Source organism: Oryza sativa, chromosome 1 (genome assembly GCF_034140825.1).
Source record: "Oryza sativa Japonica Group chromosome 1, ASM3414082v1".
Classification (NCBI taxonomy): domain Eukaryota; kingdom Viridiplantae; phylum Streptophyta; class Magnoliopsida; order Poales; family Poaceae; genus Oryza; species Oryza sativa.
The window spans coordinates 35,064,604-35,076,572 of NC_089035.1; the positions used below are offsets into that span (position 1 = coordinate 35,064,604).

At 39.9% G+C, this 11,969-nt stretch overlaps 1 pseudogene; it reads right to left on the minus strand.

Annotated features, from left to right (window-relative positions):
- Nucleotides 1-942: 942 nt before the first annotated feature.
- On the minus strand, nucleotides 943-6,939 carry LOC4327356 (probable LRR receptor-like serine/threonine-protein kinase At1g51810; annotated as a pseudogene).
- Between the last annotated feature and the right edge of the window lie 5,030 nt (nucleotides 6,940-11,969).

An 11,969-nucleotide genomic window follows, 5' to 3' on the forward strand; every position in this document is an offset into this window, starting at 1 on the left:
TTGTGACGTGAATAAATCTAAAATATTCATTTTAAAAGTTTCAATGTATACATGATTTACACTACATATTTTCTAAAAAAAAAGTTCCGGACAAAAATAAAACCACACAAAACATATATTCCCTCCGTCCTAAAATATAACAACATGTAGCCTCTATAATTTGTCTTAAAATATAGTAACTTCTACGCCAATATTCTCTTATCAACCAATCGTAACTCTTTACCATTTAAATTCTTCACCTACCCTCACTTCTCATCCAATCACAACCCTCCTCACATATAGTTTTACATAATTTCTTAATAACCGTGTCCAACTCTAAAAATACTTATATTCTGAAGCACAGTGACAAGTCAAATATTTTTAACTTTCATTATTAGTAATAAAAAGATAAAAAAGATGAATCATATAAAATTAATGTTACTAGATTTATTATTAAATAAACTATTATAATATAATTTTTTATTTAAAACATCTCTTGGATAGTTCGATCTCGCCAGTCTCTAGTCTCTACCAGCGTTCGAGCCCTCATGTCAGAACTCAGAACCCCGGGATCTGACACCTCAGCCGTCGCCGTCGCCGCCGCCGCCGGCGGCACATGCGTCGGCACCGCCGCTGAAGCTTCTCTCTCCTCCCTCTCCGGGATTGGTGCGGAATGGATCGGGGATATACGGGTTTCTTCTCTTCGTAAGGTATGCCCTAGCTCTTTCCTAGTATCGATTTCACTCCTGAACTAGTTCGTTCTGCGTTAAACTACGGGAATCTATTCCAAATCGAAATGTTCCGATTAGTGTACATGCGCCCATGGTTTAGGCGTGGACCTCTGTATAGAATGCCCATATTAACTCTTGCGTAGGATGCATTTGATGCATATGAAGCCCTTAATGCATTTCCGGATGACATATGGGATAATAAACAACGATATTTCCATTATCTTGAAAAGATATGGGATAATTAACAAGTAACAACGACATTTTCTTTTACGGACAAGTCATAGGAGCGAGCAAATGATCAAACCATCTCCAAAACAGATGCAGTAAAATAGCATTTCCTTTCACCGTCCAGAAATGTAGCTTATTTCTGACATCCCACCGGTAGGACCAGACTGTGAGGAACTGCCCTCGTTGTCGTAGCTTGTTGTTGTAGCTCCAGAAATCATCAAGTGGAACTGCCGTGGAATGTCTGCATCCATGACGTTCTTCTCTTGAGGGGTTGATGTAACCGATCGTTTCTCACTTGAAATAGCCACCGTAAACAACACCTTAAGCACAGAAACAACCTCAGTCATGCTTGGCCTGTCAATTGATGTGTTTTCAAGGCAGTTCATTGCAAGGTCTATCACAGTTTGCAGGTGAGTGGCATCGTATTGATCTAACAGTTTCTTGTCCACAACATCGTGGATGCTTCCCTTATCAATCTTTTGCCGCACCCAATTTGGCAAGTGGACGGTTTGGGGATCCATAAATACTGGGGGTTGACCAGTGACAATCTCCAAGAGGACAATTCCAAAACTGTAAACGTCTGTCTTAACGGTAAGTTGGAAAGTAGCATGATACTCAGGGTCAAGGTAACCAAGGGTGCCGGCAACAACAGTAGATATATGCGTGTGAGCTGCATTAAAAGCCCGTGAAAGCCCAAAATCAGATATCTTGGCCACCAGATTCTTGTCCAGAAGGATGTTGGGTGTCTTCACATCTCTGTGAACTATTGACGGGCTGCATGATTCATGTAGATACTCCAGTCCTATATCCATTGAAATTCATGTTTTAAACACAGTGCACACACATATGTGCTAAAAAAGTTGGATGTGTATTTCAAAATACAGACCTTGTGCAGCATCAAGTGCAATGTGAAGTCGTTCTTCCCAATTCAAACTACTATCATATCCTGCATCAAAGTGTGCGAAATTAGTACTATAGAAGGCCATTCAATATGTGTATGGTTGTGCAAATACTGCTATATGTCATTTGGATAATTTGAGGTTATCAAGGGATGACTATATTGAAAAAAAGAATAGCAGCACTTGGTGTAATAATATTCCAATCTATATTTGTATGTATATAAGCAGTCACTTTGACCTTTAAAAGGATACCAGGTTTCCTTCTCTTTCGTAGAGCACCTTTTTATAAATTTCAATTAACAAGGTTACCAATCAACTGATGGAAAATTAAGAATATGTAGCTTTAAGAGTACAACGCCTTACGATTGTCGTTTTATTAGTCAGCTGTCTATATATGTATTGACTGGTACCAATAGCTGTCTAGGCAACCAGACCTTTACATTCTATGCTCACCTACGTGCTGTCCATCCAGTTTTGTAGAATTAGCAGAAGTTTGCCTCTTACATGATACTAACTTACGAGAATCTTGCTTACTACTTCGCAATTCCCTATATCTATGACCATACGTCCATACATTCTCTATATCTACGACCATACAGGTTCAAAGTTTAAACAAACTAGCAGTAATAGACTAGTCACCTGCAACAAGAATATCCCGTTGACACTGGATTTGAAACCCTAACTACTTTTATCGCATAGTTTTTCTTTTTCCCCTGTGTCAAATATGCTTTAGCTGATTATTCCCAATTAAGCGTTATGAGCTTGACATGATTTATTGTTTTATTGTTGAAAATTTGAAAACTACTTTGTTCCCAGTAATTAGCGAAATCTGTTGATGGCTATGAGTTGTTCCGCAATGTGAACCTTGAATTGTCCGACCTCTTTTCTGTTTGAACTGATTTCAGGTTTGAATGATTCAGTTTTGTTGAGTCAGAAGTATGACTGATCACAGTAGAAAATTAAAATAAAATTGGTGATCATAACAATGTGCAATTCAGACCTGTATGACTTAACTACTTGAGTCAACTCTTCTTGATAGAAATTTCAAGAAATTGAAAGAGGAAAAAGGCAAAAACCTCCTCTTAAAAGCTGCTGATGTCACGAGCTCCGGCGTAAGAACGTATGGGATATGAATGTGTGATTGGCGGACGTGGACGAGGGGGTTTGGAGGAACGGCGACCCGTGATGAACAGCAAGGGATGAGCAAATAGAGAATAGGAGGTGAGAGAATTAGAGATTGAATCTGCTTGATTAACTCCTCCGAATTGTGCCTCTAAATAGGCTTACAACTGATTAACCAAATTACTGAAAACAAGCTAACAAACTGATAAGGAAACTGGCTAACAGAACCTATCCTATCGCAATACTGTTGCCGTCCGGCACGGCGGATTACGTGCGCTGCGCTGCATCTCCTGACGCCGTATCCTGCAGCCCTGTGCGGCTTCTGCGTTGATATGTTATCCCGACCATGACAGCTGAAGATTTCCTCTAGGCATGAAATCATAAACAAGCGCAAGGCACTTCCTGTTTTGGCAATATCCCACCAAAGTGACAAGATTCTTATGATGAACTTTGGACAAGGTTTGCACCTGCAGCAGGATATGCCATTCAGGGCTGAAGTTAGATACATATCTTTCTTGAATATAGACTATATGGGAATTGCTTTAGATGGCCTTCGATCTACTTTTGTGCTGTTAAATACCTCAGGGAGGAAGTCTTTTGACTCTGCTATAGATGTCTCCACAAGCACCTTAACAGCTACTTCATCGTTATTTTCCAGTATGCCATGATAAACAGTGCCAAAACCTCCTTTTCCAATGATTGATTGGAAGTTGTTAGTTATGAGCTTCAGCTCTGCATATGTGAACCGTTTGATGTCGATATGTAATGGAGCTTCCTCTTCATAAATAGAATAATCTTCTTGTTCTGCTGATTTTCCTGCAAACTCCAACCTTTATTTACATGAAAGTACAGCTATTACTAATGTACACCAAACAAGCAATCATTAAACCACCCATTGCATTGATTCAAAAGGACTTCAGAGACTAATGTTTTATTTTACCTTTCCAGCACAGCCTCCAGAGGATACAAACCAGTACAAGGAGTAGGAGGGATACCACAGGAACTATCACTGCGATGAGCAAGATAGGTGTGCTGTTCTTATTTGCGCAGTACCTATCTTTGACTTTTGAGCATATGGGATTGCCTTCTAGTCTAATATGCCATTATACAAGTTATTAGTCAGATAAAAAACAAATAGAATCAGCTGAGGAAAGAAAAACTTAGCTATATCAACCTTTTCAAATCATGATTGTAACATGCTTCTGAATTTTAGTGCTTCTGAACAACCATTTCTCTAAAGGCAGAACTATTACATGCTTTATAAAGTGCATGCCTTCGCTAATAGATCTATTTTGTCCCTGTTTTGTTGGAAATCATGTAGATGCTAAAGCATTTATAATCACTAGAGTCTACTACGTGCAATTTACCTTTTTCAGTTGTTTTTCGATAATGTGGTCGTTGTTTATGAACCTTTAATTGATTGATACTGTTGTTCTGTGATAACCAGTGTTGGTTTTAGTCTTTTCCTTTTGGAGTAGTTATTTTGTTAGATTCTTTTTTTAATATCAATGAGGAGCCATGCAACTATGCAAGGGAGTGTTCCCAAACCTCAATTCAAGCTGTCCTGCCTTAAACCTTTGAAGAATAGAATCCGGGATTGGTCCATCAAGTTGGTTATTTGATAGGTTGCTGAAAAGAGTAGTTTAAATGATTCATCCATCTAAAATTCTATATCAACTAAAGATTAATTTGAAGCTTACAGCACTCTGAGTGAATTGAGTTGATAGTCTGGAATTGCGCCTGTCAAGTTGTTGTGCGATAAATCCCTATATATGTTTTTGTGTTCAGTGTCCACATAATTTCATTTAGCTCTGGATGCAATGTGGTAAGAAGAAGCACTTACAAGTTCTCCAGTGATGCCATTTTCATGAATGCTATGTGTAATCCACCTATTAATCCGCTGGCTGACAGATTACTGCGAATGAACACATCGTAATACTTGTCAGATAATTTAGTCATGGCATCTTAAGACAATAATACACATGACTAGGTATACATATAATGACTGTAATAGTACATTTAAAGGCAAATATATTTGGATCAGCATATATTGACTCCAAAGGTTAAAATCATGATGACATTATGAGGTTCGGATTTCAGAATAGATATGTACTTTACGGTTTTGTCATGTACTTACATTCGGGTGATCCTTGGATTTTTGTTTCCATTAGCGTAGTCGCAAGCCAGACCTTGCCAGGAATACTCTCTTGGGGAGCATGGATCTCCATTCCAGTTTCTTGTGTAACTGTAGTACTTCTTCACTTCTTTCATGTAATCAACTACAGCAACAGAAGGATAATTAAATCAAACATGAATGGAATAAAGGAATTGCTGCGTTTGTTGAACCTGTGGGCTTGCATGATTAGTTGATCAGTAAGTTGTAGACATTCACTTATTGAGTCGCTAGATAATTTTATGATTTAAATGTTATCTTTAACTTGTAATTATTCATTTCTCTACTTTTTCTTAAGAAAAAAATTCATTTATCTGTTTTTAGATTAAATTCATTTCTCTGCTAGTAGTCTTTGCTCTCAATAAAGCTAATGGATTCTTTTGTAGACCACATGCTGCCGTGCACGATGATCGTATGAACCTGCGCCATAAATAGCACACGTCTAATTTGTACCCCAATCTGTTACTGATCGTAATCGTACCGTCGTCTGGAGAAGTGGTGAGGTTGTCTGTATGAACAAGCGAGTACACCTCGAATGCGTTGATGAGCGGCTGGAGCTCCGAGCTGGGCGTCTTGCGCAGGGTGAAGTTGAGGCCCCTCTTGCGCAAGAACTTACCACTCTGATATGTGCTCTCCGCTCGGAACAGGGGTGGTATGTAGTTGGGAAACATCAGGTTTCCATCGTTATAGATATCAAACGTTCTATTCTGGTTGTTGCCTCCAATATCGGCAAAGTGGAAGATTGGTAGCAGCTCCAAGCTCCTGTAGTCGATGTTGTTGATGTTGTCGATGTTTTTCATGTTGTCCGGAAATATCACGCTGACGTTAAACTCTGAGAAATTGCTGCTTATGGTTGAGGCCTTCTGAAGGATGGGCATCGGCACCTGAAAGTCGTCATTTCCAGGAAGCTTTGTCACGTCTTGGTTGGTGGTCATGTTGAGGAAGGGAAATTTGTAGCGTAGGGCTGCCTCCCAGAAACGATCGAAGGGATCAGTTGGATATCTTGATCACCACAGGAGATACATGGAAATGATTGAAATTGTGAGGAAGACTATGATTACAACGTCAATGATTGAAACCGAAAAAAAAAACTTTTGAATCACCTCGTGATGTAATCATCGACCGAGCCATATCTTTGTCGAGCCAAATGGCTGATTGAAACAGAAAGATTCAGAAATGGGAACATTGCACCATCCAATTCCCTCAAGTCTAATGTAGATACGAAGGGAGTTCCTGATCCCAAGTTTATCAGACAGACGGATATGAATTTGTCTGGAGCAACTGTGATCACCTCTTTATACATCGTATCTGATGAACCCCAGTTTGTCAAGTTCACCGTTGCCCAGAAGTTGACGCCGATGTGGAGTCCAAAGAGAAACAGAGAACCCTTCTCTGACGAGTTGAGCCCATCGTAGTTTCCATAAGTGAAGGTGGCTCTGATGAGATACTTCTTGCTACTGTTGGTTGGTAATGTATAACAGTTCCGTTGGCCATCAGGGAAGCTTCTCAACGTTTTTTCTTGTTCATTTGTAGCATCTGCGATGTATTGTGCCATAATATCGTAGCTCTTGCCGTTGCCGCCCTCAACAAATTCTCTGTCAGAAACGTACGTCAAAGTTGTGTCGGTGTCATTATAAGTACTACGATTTGTCAATCCGCAGTCGATGTTTAAAAACCCTGCACAGACACACTTCCCTGTAAGTAACAGTTTTCTGAAATAAAAAGTAATAACAGCCTAAAACATATACACCAGATACTGACCGATGCTTGGTGGAGAAGAAAATTGGTACTACGAGTGTTTATTCATGTCGTGTGCTTCAAGTTAAGGTTCATGCGAGTTCGGGCTTGTTCAGATTGAAACCGTTTTAAATCAAACCATCTTTTTTTTAGAGTTACCAAATATATGTATCCATTTATTTTTTTTACCACACTTCGATAAATACATAAGAAATCATGTCATAATTTTGAAAATATTGCCAAATTACTAAATTTTGGTAAGATTTATTTTAGTTACAATCTTAACAACTCCTTAGTTCGATCATGCAACTAGATATTTGGTCGCTAAGTATATGGGGAGTGTTTACGTATTTATTCTTGAGAGGAATAAAACAGTGTTGTGGAAAACGGTTGATACGGCCGTATAAACGGCCGTTCAATCGGAGACGATGAGTTGTCTGTCACATTTTTACAAAACGGTTTTCATTAGTCGTTTGAGAACGTCTAATTACCATCATTGCCCGATTAATCAACCGTTTCTGACTAATCGGCCGCATAATCTACTGTGATCACAAGACCCAGTACACAGAACAACTATCCGGCCCATTAACTATATTCTGAACTTAGTAGTATATAGCTAGTTGTGCAGCCTATATGTTTGTTTTCTTTTCTTTCCCTTTAATTCTCTTTCAAATCTAAAAATTTCTTATGTATTATTGATCTTATTTTAATCTTTTGTTTAAATCTTAAACAGATGTGCACGCTTGAAGTTCTTTTAGTAGGTGTACACCTATGCGTTATGAACGTTATGGATGTCCTATTTAAAAAATATTATAGGAATATGGTCAAACATAAGTTGTTGTATGCATTTACATCTTAAAAAGGCAAACTATTATAAACTACATACATATATTTACATAACGTTAAATATCCGTCAAATTCCGATAAATCGTCCGTATTCCGATTAATCGTTTGGCGGTACCCTCTCCGTCCGTCAACCATATTCCGTCTTTCACAACACTCAATAAATATCAACTTGATTGTTCTTGCTATGATTATATTAACTTGATGATCAGAAATAATAAACGGCCTGAAGTTTTCATAGTATGGTTCTATATCAATTTGATGTAATCGTTTGAGATTAATAAAAGCTTTCTTTATTAAAAAAACATATTTATTCTTGAGAGGAAGTACTCCCTCCGTCCCATTCGGTACCAGGTTGGTTTTTTATGGGACGGAGGGAGTATATGATAGTAAGTGTTTAGCTATCAAGTACTACTATGCACAGATTTCTAGAGCTGCATATAATGAAGTAATCTGAACTGTACAGATGGAGCATGGATTACAAAGAAGCAGGCTCGCAAAGAAACAGCTCTGATAATTACCACCAGGAGACACGCCATGGACTTGTGTCGCCGCGACCAGGATGAGCAGCAACGACAATATCCATGCCAGCTTGGTACCAGCCGTGCAGCTGTAGCTGACCACCATCAAATCCTTCTGTTTTAGCAGTGGACGGGACCTTCAGCCATTTTACAAATTAATGAAGAGTGTTCTACAGTATGCCTGTATCTGCTAGATGACTTTATAGCTAGCACTGCAAAGCAGAAACAGGTTTAGTTATATGTATATTGACTTGGCCTTGACTTTCATAGTTAATCAGCTCGGGCCCTGCAGCCACCCGCAAGAAGAATCTGTAACACAATCTTAAAACAAATGCAACTTGCTGTGGAAGTGTGGAATTTGCATGTCAATGATCTCGCTCTATAATTTACGGTTGCAACTAGAGTGTAATCCTAACCGCAGTGATGACGAAATTGCAATCGGCGAAATACATGATCCAGGTCACCTTTTTCTGGTTATCGATCGCGCGAGTACTTTTGAGTACAGCAAATAGTATAGATCACTGCTAGTCTACTAAATTTTTACTAACAATTATCTTAACCGTTTCATTTAGATACATATAAGTTATAAAAAATCTAAATATGGTCATAGCATGACACATCAGTGATAGTAAGAAAAAGTTAGTACGTATAGCTTTTTCTAATATTATATTAGCACAATGCTGAAATGCATGCCGATGTTTCTCTGAATAAGTATGATCCTATAAAACCAAGCCATAAAATAGTGGCAAACAAACCATCGCGGTCAAACCATATATGAGATGAGATGAAGAACATCTGCAAATTGTGAAATATTAATCTGAGTCCGCTATGATAGAACCCCAGAACGAGCCAAGTTGGATGATATATATAAGAAGCATGGGGGAATCGAACGTATGCTTCCCTGTCACGCACTACTAGAAAACCATTTTTCTAGACGATGACATTTTTTTTCCTAGGCGGGTATGCCTCGTGGAGCTAAATGGCCGTCTGCGAAAATGACAACCGTGAGGCGAGATTGTTGTCCGCACAGGCGGACCAGATCCGCCTGCAAAAATAAATTTTCGTAGATGGTACCTTAAGAGGTATACCTGCAAAAAGGTTAAATATGTTAAAAACACCATCTACCCACCAAAATACTAAGTCAGAACACTTTGCCCTCACACCTTTCCCCTCCAACCTCTCCCTCGGTAGTCCCTCCCCTCCCCTCTCACCTCTCCTCTCCTAGCACGGGGTCTGGTCGGAGGGAGGTGGCGGCTACAGGCAGTGGCGGCGCGGAGGGTGGAGGAGGAGGTGGCGGCTCCGCCGGGAGGGGGAGGGTGGTGACGGTGGCGGTTCCCTTCCCTCCTCCCAGATCTGACAGGAGAGGGTAGAGGAGAGAATGGCGGTGGCTACCGGCGGTGGCGACACGGAGGGTGGAGGAGACGGCGGCTTCCTCCTAGATCTGGTGGAGGCGACGGCAGCTCCAGACGGTGGCAGCGTGGCTCCAGGCGATGGCGGTTCCCGGTGGCGGATCCACTCCCTCTCTCCTAGATCTGGACGGAGAGGGGAGGGGCGATGGCGGTGGTGGGGGCGGAGGTGGGTACGGTGAGGAGGCTGGGTGTGGCGAGGGGGGTGACGTTTTTTTTTATTCACCCAAAATATTTTCGCAGGTGGGTGGATACGACGCCTACGAAGATAGAGGTGCTGCCTGTGAAAATCAACTATTTTCACAGGCTTATGCGTACAGGCGAGCCTTCCCCCGTCTGAGAAAATGATTTTTAGCTGTCTGGGAAAACGATTTTTCTAGCCGTGGCAATCATGTGTCTCAATGCGGTTTTTTTAGACGTGCACTGTTTGCGTTTTGTGTTTGGTCGCATGTCGAATTCTGACAAAAACAACCGCGGGCCGGCATGGCAACGACATGGTCGATTATCCTATGGGGATATGAGCATCAGCGGCAGGAGACCACGGGATGCAAGTCTCAGATTGGTTTTAATTCGAGGAAATCTTCAGAGATCATCGCTGTTAGTTCGTTACCGCGGGTTCGGTACGGATTTGTTCGTCGATTTTGCATCATCACTGCCTCTCGAGACTTGACTTCGTTTGTTTGAGCTCATCGCCGCCGGTTGGGCCCTATGTTTAAGCAAAAATAATTATAAAACATCATATCAATATTATTTATAGGTATTTTTCAGAGCAACATATTGACTTTCATCATGAGCTCTTCTACAAAAGTGTGATGAAGACATTAAGTTAATAAAAGTTGCATGTCGTAAACTGGAGTTAACGGTTATGCAACTTTTCGCTAATTTTGTTTGGAGGTTCACAAATATGATTTAATAAGTTAGTGCTTTATTTTTTCTATTGGTGTTAGTGCCGATGTGTGCCTCTGTCAGTTTGAATGTGTCCCTTATATCTTTATGTCTTATTTTGAGGTGTGATTGTATTTGGAACTCTTTTCTTTTTAATAATTGGCTATAGTTCTATGAGTAAAGACCAAGATTCTATTCCACTATCTAAAAAAAATCACTATTGATTGCTCTGAGGTTAAGATCTGGATTTCTTCCTTAAGGCTTTGTTTAGCCAATGGAGTTGGAAAATAATATCCCACCTTTCAAAGGGTAATATTATATCCTAGCCATCAATTCTTCATACCTCATTTAATCCGCCATGCATCCATTTTTCATCCCAATCCCACCTCTCCTTACCAATGGCGGAGCCAACATCATCATCAAGCCCAGACGACTTAATAGTATTTTTCAGCTCTCGATTAAATTTTATGAGTGTCAATAAGTCAATGGCTATCAATAGAGGTGACGGCAATGGCAGAGCCCAGGCGGCCACTTGACCTGCCCAGGAGGTGGATCCGCCGCTGCTCCTTACCAATTTGTCAAACACACCCTAAAGACTTGAAGTTGCGAAGAACGGCTTAATTAAAGTGTACTCCTATGTTCTTTTTCCAAAAAAAATGAACTTTTATTTTAGAGTGGTGGTCTCTGCTCCTGCCAACACAAAAAAAAAACAAGATTTGAAGAGAGAGAGAGAGACACTATTAACATGTTGGGGATTGAACACGGGGTCTTATGGTTGAAACCATACACCACTTACCACTACACTATCAAGTGTATCTCAAATAAGAAATATTATAATACTATGATTCTAGTAGTTGTTATATTACGATGAGACATAGGTAGAAATAGTAGCAAAGCACTTTTACGGTCTGTGTGTTGGTGCTACGCGCGCATGTATTTAGCAAAGCGCCGCTCAGGAGGCGAATTGGAAGAAGCGCGTTTGCTGGGCCAATCAAAATTAATTGAGGCTGCCACGGGAGATCAACGTTATATATAAGGGCAATTTCATTTTTGCCCCCACTTTCATCTCTAATATTGATTTTGCCCGTTTTCGTTTTTGCCCCCACTTTTTTGAACCGAAAAATACTTTTGCCCCTGTTTTGGATGGAGAAGTTAACGGTGTTAAATAGGACATTTATACCCTCTCCCATAACTAATCATTAATTTCATTAATTGTGTTTTGCCCCCATTATGCATGGCTTTGGAAAAGTTTTTAAATATGTTTAAAATTAAATGACAGATTTTGACATTACAATTTGGACAAAATTTGAATTTGATGGAATTTTGACAAAATTTTGGCAGCATTTTGACAGAAATTGAGGAAAAAAATGACAAAATTTTAACAACATTTTACACAACCATATGAAGTCAAAATTACCCAAATTATGAAATGGTGCATCAGTAAG